Below are 14253 nucleotides of genomic sequence, written 5' to 3'. Positions count from 1 at the left end.
TCAGCTGGTGAAGTGTAACTGGTTTCTGCAGAGATTGGACCCAAGTATGAATGCAAAGCACTGTTAAATGTTTTGCTGCATCAACGGAAAATGGGGCCAGGGTACTCCTGGCATTATAAGCACTACAGTCAGAAAAGTCTGCAAGTCAGAAAAGTTCACACCATCTACAACATGGAAGAGAAGTCAACCTGCTCAAAATAATATGTGGCTGACGTGGAAGGAATGTCTAAGCTCCACAAGCTATTCAGATCAGAATATACAAAACGTTACAATGGCATGTAAAAAATCTAGATCTTTTTGTTATCTCTTACCTAGAATATTTACTCAGTTACTAAAGCGTTTGTTATAGTTTGCCACTTTGTTTTTTAATTCTATTTTACTCTCTTCCCTTGCACATTTCTTTCCTTCTATCCTTTCTTCTCTATGTTTTCTCAGTGTTCAGTGGTTTTGTCTTGTTGGTATAGATCACATCTTTTTATTTAGTTTTATATATTGTTTTTCTCAGGGTGAGTTTACATTTTCAGCAACTTTATACACATTATATCACTTAACTAGTGAGTTAACTAGTGGATTCTGGTGGAGAAATGCATTCTTCTACACACTGGTGATCATAACTAGATTATACATTAGGGTGAGTGAGGTTTTATGGACTAAAATGCATACTGCAAAAAGCACGAGAAAAATAACATTTATACTTGGTTTTGGTATTGAAGGGGTTAATATATAGATGCACAACTAAAGGTTTGTTTTACTGTATTATACAATACATTTTCAGTACATGAACACTCCCACTCAAAAAAAAAAAAAAAAAAAAAACAACAACTGAAAACATATGGGTGGTTGTGTTACCTACATTCATATATTGAAGCTAAATTGTTCTTGTTTAAAATCAAACTATTTGTGTTACAAAAAATGTTGTATTGCCCCTAGAAGCCAAGATAGACTTTTTCACTATACTGTAGGGAAGGGAAGGTCATAGGTCCAGGACAGGGGTAGGCAACCTATAGCACTAGTGCCATGCACGTCACTCGAGGTACCTTTGCACGGCACTCAAGGCTGCTAGAGCCAAACAGGCTCTGGCCTATCAGGAGTCCCAGTAAAACTTCAGATATCTGCTAATACGAAGAGGTGGTGAAGGACAATCGTCAATTTATGCATTGCAGCACGTAGAGGTAGTGATCTCAGAGCACTTCATTCCAGCAATTGTGAATGGGAATCCACACAGTAGTAGAGCAGCTCGCAGTTGCTGTTGCAGCTCCTGTCCATGACCTGTACCTGGCCAGCCTGGTCTCCACTGGAACCCAGGGAAGCCACCCACACTGCTAGATATACATAGAAATGCAGAAAGACCCTCCCCTCATACAAATAATACAGACAGCCCACACACAAACATACACACAATCCGCACAAACATACACACAACACCACTAACAATCCACATACATGCACACAACCCCACATGCAGCCTCTCACATGCAATACCCCAAATAGCCCGCACACATACACACAATACTAAACACACAATGTGACATATCCATCCACACACACAATTCCACAAGCAGCCCCCATACACAGCCCACATTCATATGTATCATACATGATACCACAATCTACTCATGAACATATACAATATAATAGCTCATATACGCACAAATACAACGATACAAAGCAATTACAGTATAAATAACACAAGCAGAATACGGCAGCATACACACCTCAATTAAAAAATAGGACCGACACGCTATGGGACATCACAATCCTATATTGGGACAGTGCTGCTAAAAGGTTGCCTACCCCTGGTCTAGGAGGTCATGAATGACATCACATTCCTCAGCGTGCAGGTATTTTATTAAGCATCTTCCTTTTTAATTCAGGTACAGTGAGTGACAGAGGCAGCTCTGTTGGATTTATCAGGTTTTCTTAAACGACAGCATGAAAAAAGGGAAGAGGGAGTAAACATAGCTAAAACAAAGATCTTTTGGTTTATTCTCGCAAGTTTTATAATTACGCTGCTATTAGTTGCAAGACAAATCATTTTACTACAATAACACATCATAGTCTACTTAAAGTAATCTGTCAGAAACCCTTTTTTTTTAGCATTTATGTTTATTTTATTTGACTGATATAAGCAAATAATGAAACAGTTAGGATCCATTTAGCTTGTGTTACAAATACAACATTAATGTCAGTTTGCCTTGTTGTGAGTCTAAACCTACTAAGGTTCATTAATTGTCTGGAAATTATATAATAATGCATTATATGCCAGCACTATCCCCAACAATGTTTTCTCAGCTGGGGGAAAGCACACTCATGACAGAAAATAATGTATTTTGGTGCCAAAGAGGACACGCCCATCATTGAAACAAAATACATGCTTATCCATTTCAAACAACAGTGTAGTGAAAGTCAACGCATTCTTTTATTTTTAAAGGAAGAGTCAATACACACTGTTTGGAAAGGTCATGCACCTTTACACAACCATTTTTAAAGCTGCAGCTGTTTTTGAACATAGTAGAATACACTGAGTAGTGTTTTACGTTATTGTTTTTTTTTTTTTTTACAGGGCCAGTGTTTTAAAGAGATACTTCCTCTATAAAATATCCTGGATTTTGTGATCTGTGAGGACTTAAGGTAGTTTAACAGTATGTATTTAGAACGCTGATGTTTAACAGTGCATTTTGAATGTCAACCATTGTTTGAGTGAGACTGACATGACATTGAATTAGACATATACAATTCTAATAATACCAGAAATTGTACAGTCTCATTACAGGCTTGTATTAACTATAAGGGACTGTTGTTGAAGCTCTGTTGTCATGTTGTTGAAGGTCTGGTTCCCCAGTGTATACCATGAGATGACACTTTTTAAATCAAAGTGGTGATTAGCAATGGGGAAGCGGAGGGGGGTGGGGGTGGTAAGCACTGGCAAGGTTCAGCTAGAAAAATAATAATTCCCACCTTCTGAGTGAGACCTGGCAGCAATCATTGTTTGCTTGTTAGGTCTCCTCCGTGCAGTGCAGTGACTGAGGGAAGAGGCTGCTGGAGGATTGGAAGTGAGTTCACTTCCTGTGCCGTCCTGTCCTGCAGAGTGCTGGCCAACGAAAGATAAAGAACTGCCTGGCAGAGTCAAGAGGCATGCTCTTCCCTGCGCAGCCCCCCTCCCTTCCTGCACAGTCCCCCCTCCCCTCACAGACCAGCTACCTCCCTGCACAGTCCCATCTCCCTTCACAGACCCTCTCCTTCCCTGCACAGTCCCCGCCTCCCTGCACAATCCCTCTCTCCCTGCACCCTCACAGGCCCCCTCTCTCACTGCACAGTCCCACTCCCTCCCCTGCAGGGACTCCTCCTCTCCCTGCACTCACAGATATCCTTACTCCCTGCACTCACAAATCCCCTCTTCAATAAGTGCTAATATAATTGTCAGTTTACCAATAATTCTACATTGCCACTTTATTGGTGAAACTGACAATTGTATTGGCACTTATTCAATTAAAAAAAATATTTTGTGATGGAAAATATTTTGTATATGGGTCGAGCAATTGGGACAACAAAATCAGGGATAGCCCTGGGCGGCAAAAGCTCTAGTTACACCACTGTATACAATACATATCTCAGAAAATGCTACTCAATAAGGTCCCAGGGACATGCTCAGCCTCACCTAGAAAAAAAAAATATTAATATTCTGAAAGATTCAGGCAACTCTATGGCTAGGTGAAAACTCACCACAGAAATTACATATCCCCAGAATATTGGCCTTCAAGGGCCTAAAATAGTAAAAGTGTAAAGATTATCCATCAAGCTATTCTTTCACGTTTACTGATTTGGCCTTAAATTTGAAATTTACTTTGAATCCACTTAAAATTCTAAGTAAATAACACTGTCTGTGTGAATAGACTCAGCATCCAGATGCCTATCAGTCATCCCAGTCTGGCCCTAATTTTCACTGTGTTCTGGTAAGTAAATTATTAAAAGTTGTAATCAGTGCATTGACACACATCTTAACCCCTTCAGGACGGAGTCAATAGTGCACGTTCTGATCAAAACAAAACGTAAACAAAAACTAGAATTTGCGCTAAATGTCTGTTCACCCGTAGTTCCCCTCTTTCATATTATATGCACCCACACTTATTATATATCATTTTGTTCCGGAGAAACAGGGCTTTAATTTACCATTAACTATTCATATATGGAACATAATGTATTATGAATAAAATAAAAAAAACTGTGAGAATTTTTTTTTTTTTTTTTTTTTAAATGTTTAGTTCCGCCTCACATTTTAGCTGTAAATGTCATAATACTGTTAGGTTTTACTGCAACAAAATGCACATATTTGTAATCAGCGATGTCTCACGAGTACAGCAGTACCCCCCATTAACAGGTTTTATGGTGTTTTGGAAAGTTACAGGGTCAAATATAGAACGTTCCATTTTCAAATTGAAATTTGCCAGATTAGTAATGTTACCTTTGAGACAGTGTGGTAGCCCAGGAATGAGAATTACCCCCATAATGGCATACCATTTGAAAAAGTAGACAAGCCAAGGTATTGAAAGTGGGGTATGTTTAGTCTTTTTTAGTAGCCACTTAGTCACAAACACTGGCCAAAGTTAGCGTTCATATTTGTTTTTGTGTGAAAAAAGCAAAAAAAAGAATATTTGGCCAGTGTTTGTGACTAAGTGGCTACTAAGAAAGACTGGACATACCCCACTTGCAATACCTCGGGTTGTGTACTTTTGCAAATGGTATGCCATCATGGGGGTAATTCTCATTCGTGGGCTACCATACGCTCTAAAAGGCAACATAACCAATCTGGCAAATTTCAATGTGAAAAAAATGAAATGCAAGCCTTATATGTGACTCTCTAACTTTCCAAAACACCATAAAAACTGTACATGGGGGGTACTGTTATTCTCAGGAGACTTCACTAAACACAAATATTAGTGTTTTAAAACATTAAAACATATTACAACAATAATATAGTCCATAAAAGTGCCGTTCGTTTGTAAAAAATGCAAAAAACATCACTTTTACTTAAAATATCATCGTTGTAATACAATTTACCAGTTTGAAACACTAATATTTGAGTTCAGCGAAGTCTCCCGAGTAAAACAGTACCCCCTATGTACAGGTTTTATGGTGTCGTGGAGAGTTACAGGGTCAAATATAGTGCTTGCGAATTAAATTCTCTGCACTTTCTCCCTGTGTTGTCAGGCATGTCAATCAAATTTTAATTAATCAAATCACATAATTATGTTAAAAGATTACTTAAATATACATGTAGAATTTTAATATATATACATATATATGTATTTAAATTCTACGTGTATACTAAAGTAATCTTTTATGTAATTATATGTATTTATCTATATATATTAATTTGCGGTTATTTGTATTTTATATATAGATAGATATATATATATAGAATGTCATTCTAAGTGTATTTTGTTACCAATATATATATATATTAATAACAAAATACAGTTAGAATGAAATTACATATGAATATATAATTTATATTAAATTTTGTTTCAATATTTTATTTATTTATTTTATTATTTTATTTATTTATTTATTATTTTAATTATACGTGTATATATATATATATAATATATATATATGTAGATCTATTATATATATAATATATATACATATTATATATATGTAACGTCATTCTAAATGTATTTTAATGTTAATATATATACTTATATGAGTATTAAAATACACTTTTTTATGACGTTACATATATATAATATGTATATATATTATATATATATAATATATATACATATTATATATATATAAAAATATTTTACATTTATTTTTTAACATGTTTTTTTTTATACTTTCTTACCAGCAGGGGGACTGTCTGATATTTTAGACAGTCCCCCTGCTGGCAGATCCATAGCCAGCTATAGGGGGCCATGTGATCACATGGCCCCCGGGGGCCTCATTTGCCGTGGGAGGGCTGCCTGGGCTGTCAGGCAGCCCTCCAGAAGAGGATCGCGGCGGAGGTAAGTATAACTTACCTCCTGGGGCTCAAAGCCGTTACGGCGTTCCATGCCGCCGCAACGGCTTTAAAGCCCATTATAATGGGGACGGCATGGAACGCCGTAACGGCGTTAACGGGTTAACTGAGTATCATATCTTGCATAGAAAACTTTTGGAGCCTGCTGTTGTGGTCATGGTGCTTAGGAGTTTCCTGGTACCCCCCCAGGGTACATAGTCAATCCATTTGTGAACATTTGACATCTCACCTGAAACCTTCTGAAAAATCCAATCTCTGCACTCTGCACTCTTGGCCATTAGGGTAAGCCTTGTACTGTTTGCAAATTTGTTTTCAACTTACTCTGGGGGGAAGTAGGCATATCTGGCACCATAACCACTATAGTTATGGTGCTTGTGGTGCTCCTTACAGTACATGGGTCATTTTATTATTCTCACAATGGTTTTAAGCATATAAAAAACACACAGTCATTAATATGAATGTCTGTGGCTATGGTGTTCCATCTAACAGTACGTTTGTACAGCTGTGTCAATTATCTTAAGACCTAAATTAAACCAGCCACAAGCAAACCCAGGTGTTGACATTTGGATTTGTTTGGAGAAAGATGTATTTATGGTCAGCCTTTGGGTATTCAACAGTTATATTAATTTTGATTTGCTCTAAGAGAGAAAAGCAATTTTATTGGCAGGGTAATTGGTGTCTCTAAAATCATCTTTGAAGGGAGGTACAAATATATATATTTTTTATTCAGAAACTAGTACCACGTCATAGCAATACTTCATTTGTGCCATAAATCAATCAACAAACATGTTTCCTTAAAGAGAAAGTGCTACAGGAATGTATCACCATGATGTACTAGCACATTCTCGTTAATGCTAAAAACAACAAGTTAAATTGTTTGAGAGTAGTGATGTCCCGAACTGTTCGCCAGCGAATAGTTCCTGGCGAACATCGCTTGTTCGCGTTCGCCACGGATGGCGAACACATGCCCTGTTTGGTCCGCCCCTTTTCGTCATCATTGAGTTAACTTTGACCCTGCCTGTACCTCACAGTCAGCAGACACATTCCAGCCAATCAGCAGCAGACCCTCCCTCCCAGACCCTCCCACCTCCTGGACAGCATCCATTTTACATTCATTGTGAAGCTGCATTCTTAGTGAGAGTAGGGACAGTGTAGCTGCTGCTGATTTGATAGGGAAATTGATAGCTGGGCTAGTGTATTCAGTGTCCACTACAGTCCTGAAGGACTCATCTGATCTCTGCTGTAAGGACAGCACCCCAAAAAGCCCTTTTTAGGGCTAGAACATTAGTCTGCTTTTTTTTTTTTGTGTAATGTAATTGCAGTTGCCTGCCTGCCAGCCTGTGTGTCAGGCTCACAGCATATACTGTGCCCACTTGCCCAGTGCTACCACTCATTCACTGGTGTCACAATAGCTTGCATTTAAAAACAAAACAAAACTTTCTTGACTGTAATATAATAGCAGTCAGTTTCCTTCACTAGTGTGCGTTTCAGGGCCTGCCCAGTGCCACCACTCACTCACTGGTGTCACAATAGCTTGCATTTAAAAAAAAAAAAAAACCTTTTGGACTGTAATATAATAGCAGTCAGTTTCCTTCACACGTGTGCGTTTCAGGGCCTGCCAGGGCACAGTGTCACACCAGTGCAACTCATATCTGGTGTAACAGTAGAGTAATTTTCTTTGAAAAAAATACAATTTTGACTGTAATAGATTGAATAGCAGTTAGTTGTCTGCCAGCGTGTGTGTCAGGCTCACAGCGTATACTGTGTCCACTTGCCCAGTGCCACCACTCATATCTGGTGTCACAATAGCTTGCATTTAACAAAAAAACGACTTTTTGGACTGTAATATAATAGCAGTCAGTTTCCTTCACTAGTGTGCGTTTCAGGGCCTGCCCAGTGCCACCATTCACTCATATCTGGTGTCCCAATAGCTTGCATTTAAAAAAAACTAAACTTTTTGGACTGTAATATAATAGCAGTCAGTTTCCTTCACGAGTGTGCGTTTCAGGGCCTGCCAGGGCACAGTGTCACACCAGTGCAACTCATATCTGGTGTAACAGTAGAGTAATTTTTTTTGAAAAAAATACAATTTTGACTGTAATAGATTGAATAGCAGTTAGTTGTCTGCCAGCGTGTGTGTCAGGCTCACAGCGTATACTGTGTCCACTTGCCCAGTGCCACCACTCATATCTGGTGTCACAATAGCTTGCATTTAACAAAAAAACGACTTTTTGGACTGTAATATAATAGCAGTCAGTTTCCTTCACTAGTGTGCGTTTCAGGGCCTGCCAGGGCACAGTGTCACACCAGTGCCACTCATATCTGTTGTCACAGTAGCTTGCACGCATAGTACCACTAATCGAAAAAAAAATGACAGGCAGAGGCAGGCCACCCCGCAAGGGCCGTCGTGGTCGTGGTGCTGTGATTCCCTTTGGCCCTAGAATAATGCCCAGTGTTCAGAGGCCAAGTACCTTGAACTTGAAAAGTTCTGAGGACATAGTTGACTGGCTAACACAGGACACCCAATCTTCTACAGCTTCCGCTCGGAACCTTGACGCACCATCCTCCTCCAGCTTAGCTTCGGGCACCTCTCAAGTTACCACTCACCCACCTGCCTCCACCACCAACACTAGCACCACAGCCGCTTCACTTGATCTGTCAGAGGAGTTATTTACACATCAGTTGGAAGAAATGAGTGATGCGCAACCATTATTGCCAGAGGATGTAGATAACAGGGATATGTCTCAGTCAGGCAGCATTACACACGTACGGTGTGATGATGATGATGTTGTACCCGCTGCTGCTTTTTTTGCTGAGTTGTCAGCTACAAGTGAAGCGGTTGATGATGACGCTGCGTCCGTGGATGTCATGTGGGTGCCTGCTAGAAGAGAAGAAGAACAGGGGGAAAGTTCAGATGGGGAGACAGAGAGGAGGAGGAGGAGACGAGTTGGAAGCAGGGGGAGGTCGTTGCAAGGAGCTAGTGGCACAGTCAGACAGCATGCATCGGCACCCGGGGTCAGCCAGAAAGCACGCCAATCAACGCATGCTGTTGCCACCACCAGAATGCCGTCATTGCATATCTGGTACCCGTGGTGTTGTACGTGGCTGGGGGGAAGAACATACCTTCAGAGAGATCACTGAGGACGAGGAACAGGACATGAGTAGCTCGGCATCCAACCTTGTGCAAATGGGGTCTTTCATGCTGTTGTGGCTGTTGAGGGACCCTCGTATAAAAAGGCTGAAGGAGAACGACCTGTACTGGGTGTCCACGCTACTAGACTCCCGGTATAAGCAGAAAGTGCCTGAAATGTTACCGAATTACGGCAAGTCGGAAAGGATGCAGCAGTTCCAAAATCAATTAAAGAGTATGCTTTACACAGCGTATAAGGGTGATGTCACAGCACAACGGGAATCTAACAGGGGAAGAGGTGAAAGTAATCCTCCTCTTCCCACGACCACGCCGGCAAGGACAGGATGCTTTACAGACGTGTTGTTGATGGAGGACATGCAGAGCTTTTTAAGTCCTACGCATCGCAACAGCCCTTCGGGGTCCACGACTCGACCGACAGGTAGCAGACTACCTGGCCTTAACTGCAGATATCGACACTTTGAGGAGCGATGAACCCCTTGACTACTGGGTGTGCAGGCTTGACTTGTGGCCTGAGCTATCCCAATGTGCAATAGAACTTCTGGCCTGCCCCGCTTCAAGTGTCCTGTCAGAAAGGACCTTCAGTGTAGCAGGAGGTATTGTCACTGAGAAGAGAAGTCGCATAGGTCAAAAAAGTCTAGATTACCTCACCTTTATTAAGATGAATGAGGGATGGATCCTGAAGGGACTGACAGTGGGCAATACATTCGACTAAAAAAGGCCTGATGAGGGGGACTACTTAACACACCACTCCTATCTGGATGCACATTAGATTGCACGCGCAGTGCCCCAAATTTGAAGTAGGAGGACCGACCAAGCATCTTTTTCCATCTCCCGCTTCCTAAAATCGATGCCTTATATACACGTCCCCTGATAGGGGACATAACAGGGATTAAACTGATAAGAATAATACTACTTAACACACTACTCCTATCTGGCGACACATTAGATTGCACGCACAGTGCCCCAAATTTGAAGTAGGAGGACCGACCAAGCATCTTTTTCCATCTCCCGCTTCCTAAAATCGATGCCTTATATACACGTCCCCTGATAGGGGACGTAACAGGGATTAAACTGTTAAGAATAGTACTACTTAACACACTACTCCTATCTGGTGGCACACTAGATTGCACGCGCAGTGCCCCAAATTTGAAGTAGGAGGACCGACCAAGCATCTTTTTCCATCTCCCGCTTCCTGGGTGGAGGAAGAGAGACCTTCAATGACATCAGTGAGGACAAGGAACGGGACATGGCTAGCTTGGTATCCAACCTTGTGCAAATGGGGAGTTTGCGGTTGTGCAAATGGACTGTTTGCGGTTGTTTGCGGTGCGTTAAACGGGGAGTTTGGTCAGTCACTGTGAAGCCGGCGTAACCCTTACACTACCTGATCGATACAACATCATACCTGATGTTTTAAAGCACGTTATTCCAAACAATTTTGCTATGGATCCCCCTCCGGCATGCCACAGTCCAGGTGTTAGTCCCCTTGAAACAACTTTTCCATCACTATTGTGGCCAGAAAGAGTCCCTGTGGGTTTTAAAATTCGCCTGCCCATTGAAGTCTATGGCGGTTCGCCCGGTTCGCCCGTTCGCGAACATTTGCGGAAGTTCGCGTTCGCCGTTTGCGAACCGAATATTTTATGTTCGCGACATCACTGTTTGAGAGATATTATCATAACTATAATTAAGCAGTAAGTATATTGCTGGTACAATTTTCACATACGTTTTTCACAAACACCAAAAAACAAGGAGCAGTTGGCAAAGTTAGGTTCCTTGAGAAGCCAGAGTGGAGAAGGTTCAGCCCAATTTAGTGAAAGGATCATTGATTTTCTATAAGGTATGCTAGTATGCTAACTGTAATGTTTCTTTTAGAATGTAAATCTGGTTATGATAAACTAGGTTATTTCTTGAGGGGTGAGCAACATGGATTGCATTAGTAGGGACAATAAGGACGTTCTGGAAACATGCATCAAAGTATGGCTTGATTTCAGTAGAAGCATTGTAAGAACAAAGTAATCAGCAGAGTTTGATATTTTGCCGGGAGAAAAATGAGTTTTTCTAATTGTTTAATATTTTTTTGAACAATGTTTTTGCAGGACGGGTGCTTACAATTCAAAGTGTAAGCATGATAACAGTGCCGCAACAATATCATTAAATGACAGATACCCACAGGTCACAACACATGTGTGAAGTAATTTTTCAACTTGTTCATACAATTGTCAGCATTTGCAACATTCAATAGAAAAACAAAGTTAATGTCAAAATGTTGGTTATGATTTAAATGTGTTCAATTAAAATAAAAATGTTTGATTTTAACATACAATATGGATCTTCAAAACCATTTTCAGCAGGATGGCTAGCGTACAAAAAATGCATATAAATTTCTTAATAACTTGCACATCATTTTAAACATCCCCTAATGATTAAAAAAAAATGCAACTAATCTTAAACCACAAGTTTGTTAAAGGGACACTATAGGTACCCAGATCACTTCATCTCAATAAAATGGTCTGGTGGCCAGGCCCCATCCTGTTTTAACTCTGTACGAGAAAACATTATTGTTCAGCAAAACAGACAGACACTAGAGGCACTTCTGATGAGAGCAGGGTAAAACTCTGCTATTTCAATCAGATGGTTGCATGCAGACTAGTCTCTCAATGCTTTCTTATGGAAAGCGTTGGATTGCATGAAATCAGCCAAAATAACAGTGCCGACCACGGGGGCTGGCAATGGAGACCGTTGATGTGAGTAAATGTCAACAGGACACACTAGCATTACGAATACACATTTTTATTCCTAACGCTATAGTGTTCCTTTAACCGACCAAATGTTTGCAGATTTTGTCTCTAACTTGAGGAATTTTTGTCTATATTTTGTAGGAAGGTTGCCACATCTTTTTTAAATTTTTTTTACATTCTTTGTTTTTTTGTGCATAAATGCATATACAGACGTATTTGCGATGCCACAACAGCATATGCAAATAATACAATGGTAAACATTAATATAGTAAGGTGTGACATAGAAAAACAATGCACATTTGAATAGTAGTATGAGAAATCATCCCTAACTGGTATTAAAATATGAGATTGAACAAGCTAGGTTTAAACACAGTCGTGGATTATTTAGTGTATTCAAGCAAGATATATTTGGACCCAAAGAGGAGTAGGTAAAAAGTGGCTGAGCGCAAGCTCCCATGTAGCGGCTTAATGCCCCAATAATAGCCTAAATATTCAGTCCTAGGGCTTAGGTGCGGAGGAGGGCACTGGGCTCGGGTGGCTGGGACTGGGGCGAGCAGGAGTGCTACCGCAAACCGTGTGCTGCCGGATCACGAGACTAGCATACGCCTGGGGGGACCTCACCCGGGCGGCGGACCCATGCCCGTACCGATACCTACCCTGCCTTGCCCCCCCCGTCCTCACCCCCCTTTCCCCCCACCTCCTACTGAACACCCCCCTCACCCCCCAATATACTTGAGGGAAGGCTGTTACAACCCTGCCCTGACAGGACACCACCCAGGGAGACTGGCGCGACCGAAATTAGACACGGGAGGGATCCAACCTCCCACCGACTGGACTGGTCCCGGCACCTGACGGACGGACAGGTTCACAACATTGGAGCAGACGAGCGACAACACAAAGGGGCACGGTGACCGTTAACCACCCAGAAATAGAAGCCCCGGAAAACCCGGGCCTTAACACAACATACACTACCCCGACAAATAGTATCAATACCACCAGACATGTCGAGGAAGCCCGATGCCCCCCCCCCCACTATGTACGCTCCACTTCGCACGCTCTGCAGGGTGTAAAGTCAGGACGTGGCCCTGATAGAAATTAGGCAACCCCACATGAACAGAACTTTCCTAAAGACAGCCTAGACGCCAGATACAGGTAACCCATGAGATAAACTACCCAAGCAGGGGCGGGAGCTAAATCAAAGACTAAGGGGAGGGAGGCTGAGTAGATCGCATGATATCAATCTCAGGCGACTGTCTCCACGACCGAGCAAGACATTACCAGTATTGAATCTATCCCCAGACACAACGAACTAAGCGAGCCTATTCATCACTAGACGTATTCCCCCAATGTGTAATGTTTTCCAATTTAATGTTCAATTGTTCACTTGTGCTAACCACTGTTCCAAATATGCTATGTACTCACTGCATTTCTGTTGTTGACTTTGAAAACTCAATAAATACTGATTGACACAAATATTCAGTCTACACCCTGTATTGGTAGGGCATAGTCCCACTGAGTAGGACTTCTGTATTTCGGTGTATAATATTTTGTATTTGTATGCACTGTGATTGTTTGTTCATATTAAAGTTTACTGTAGTAAGATCTGCCTTCGTCTGGTGTAAGAATAACTGATACTTTATTCAGTGGTTTCATAGATATTTTTGTAAAAACATTTTTTGTAGTTTTTTTTTAAATCTGATTTGGTGGGGTAACTTAAAGCACCCAATTTCTAAATTGCGTTGGTGGCAGCAGCTTTTATAGGTGTAAGTGGTGTTGAGAGGGATTTTTATCATTATTCTGGAACAAGTGCAGACAAATAGTTATTTTTAACCATTTTCTCTCCTGCTGCAAGTCACATGCCACCTGGGCGTGGCGGTCAAAGTCGATTACTGGATTTACTTTATATCCAATGCCAGCAAGCAAAGTATGCTGAGATCAGATAATGGCTGTCCATTCAATGCTCATTTAGGAGAAGTAATAGATTCAAAGTGATTGCCACACATGCACTATATTTCTGCAATGTGGTCTCTATGAGAAGTATTTGACTTTACAAAAGTCATAAATATATAAGACATCAGGATTTGGTTGCAGTGTGGAGTCTGTGCTGTGCTGGATTAAAGATATTTTTTAAGGCAAACTCAATCTAAAGATACAAAGAAACATAGGGAACTTATTAATATTGTTTATCAGGGTGTTCCTTTAAATGTTGGGCTAACTCCTTTCTCCCATAATTGCTCTATTTCTTCTCTTGGTAAGCGGAGTAGAAGTTCCAAGGGTTATTAATGAGGGCACACATGGAATTAGGTTGTCCAACAAGACAAAATTATAAATAGAAAATAGATCTT

The 14253-nt window shown here is 40.9% G+C and overlaps 1 protein-coding gene across 1 annotated transcript in view; it reads right to left on the bottom strand.

Annotated features, from left to right (window-relative positions):
* The window catches only part of ABI3BP (ABI family member 3 binding protein), a 416270-nt gene that overhangs the window by 357224 nt on the left and 44793 nt on the right, over positions 1 to 14253 (bottom strand). The window lies entirely within an intron of this gene.

The sequence above is a fragment of the Pelobates fuscus genome, chromosome 1 (genome assembly GCF_036172605.1).
Source record: "Pelobates fuscus isolate aPelFus1 chromosome 1, aPelFus1.pri, whole genome shotgun sequence".
NCBI lineage: Eukaryota > Metazoa > Chordata > Amphibia > Anura > Pelobatidae > Pelobates > Pelobates fuscus.
Note: the sequence above shows the minus strand (reverse complement) of the source record. Positions and strands in the feature narration are given on the sequence as shown.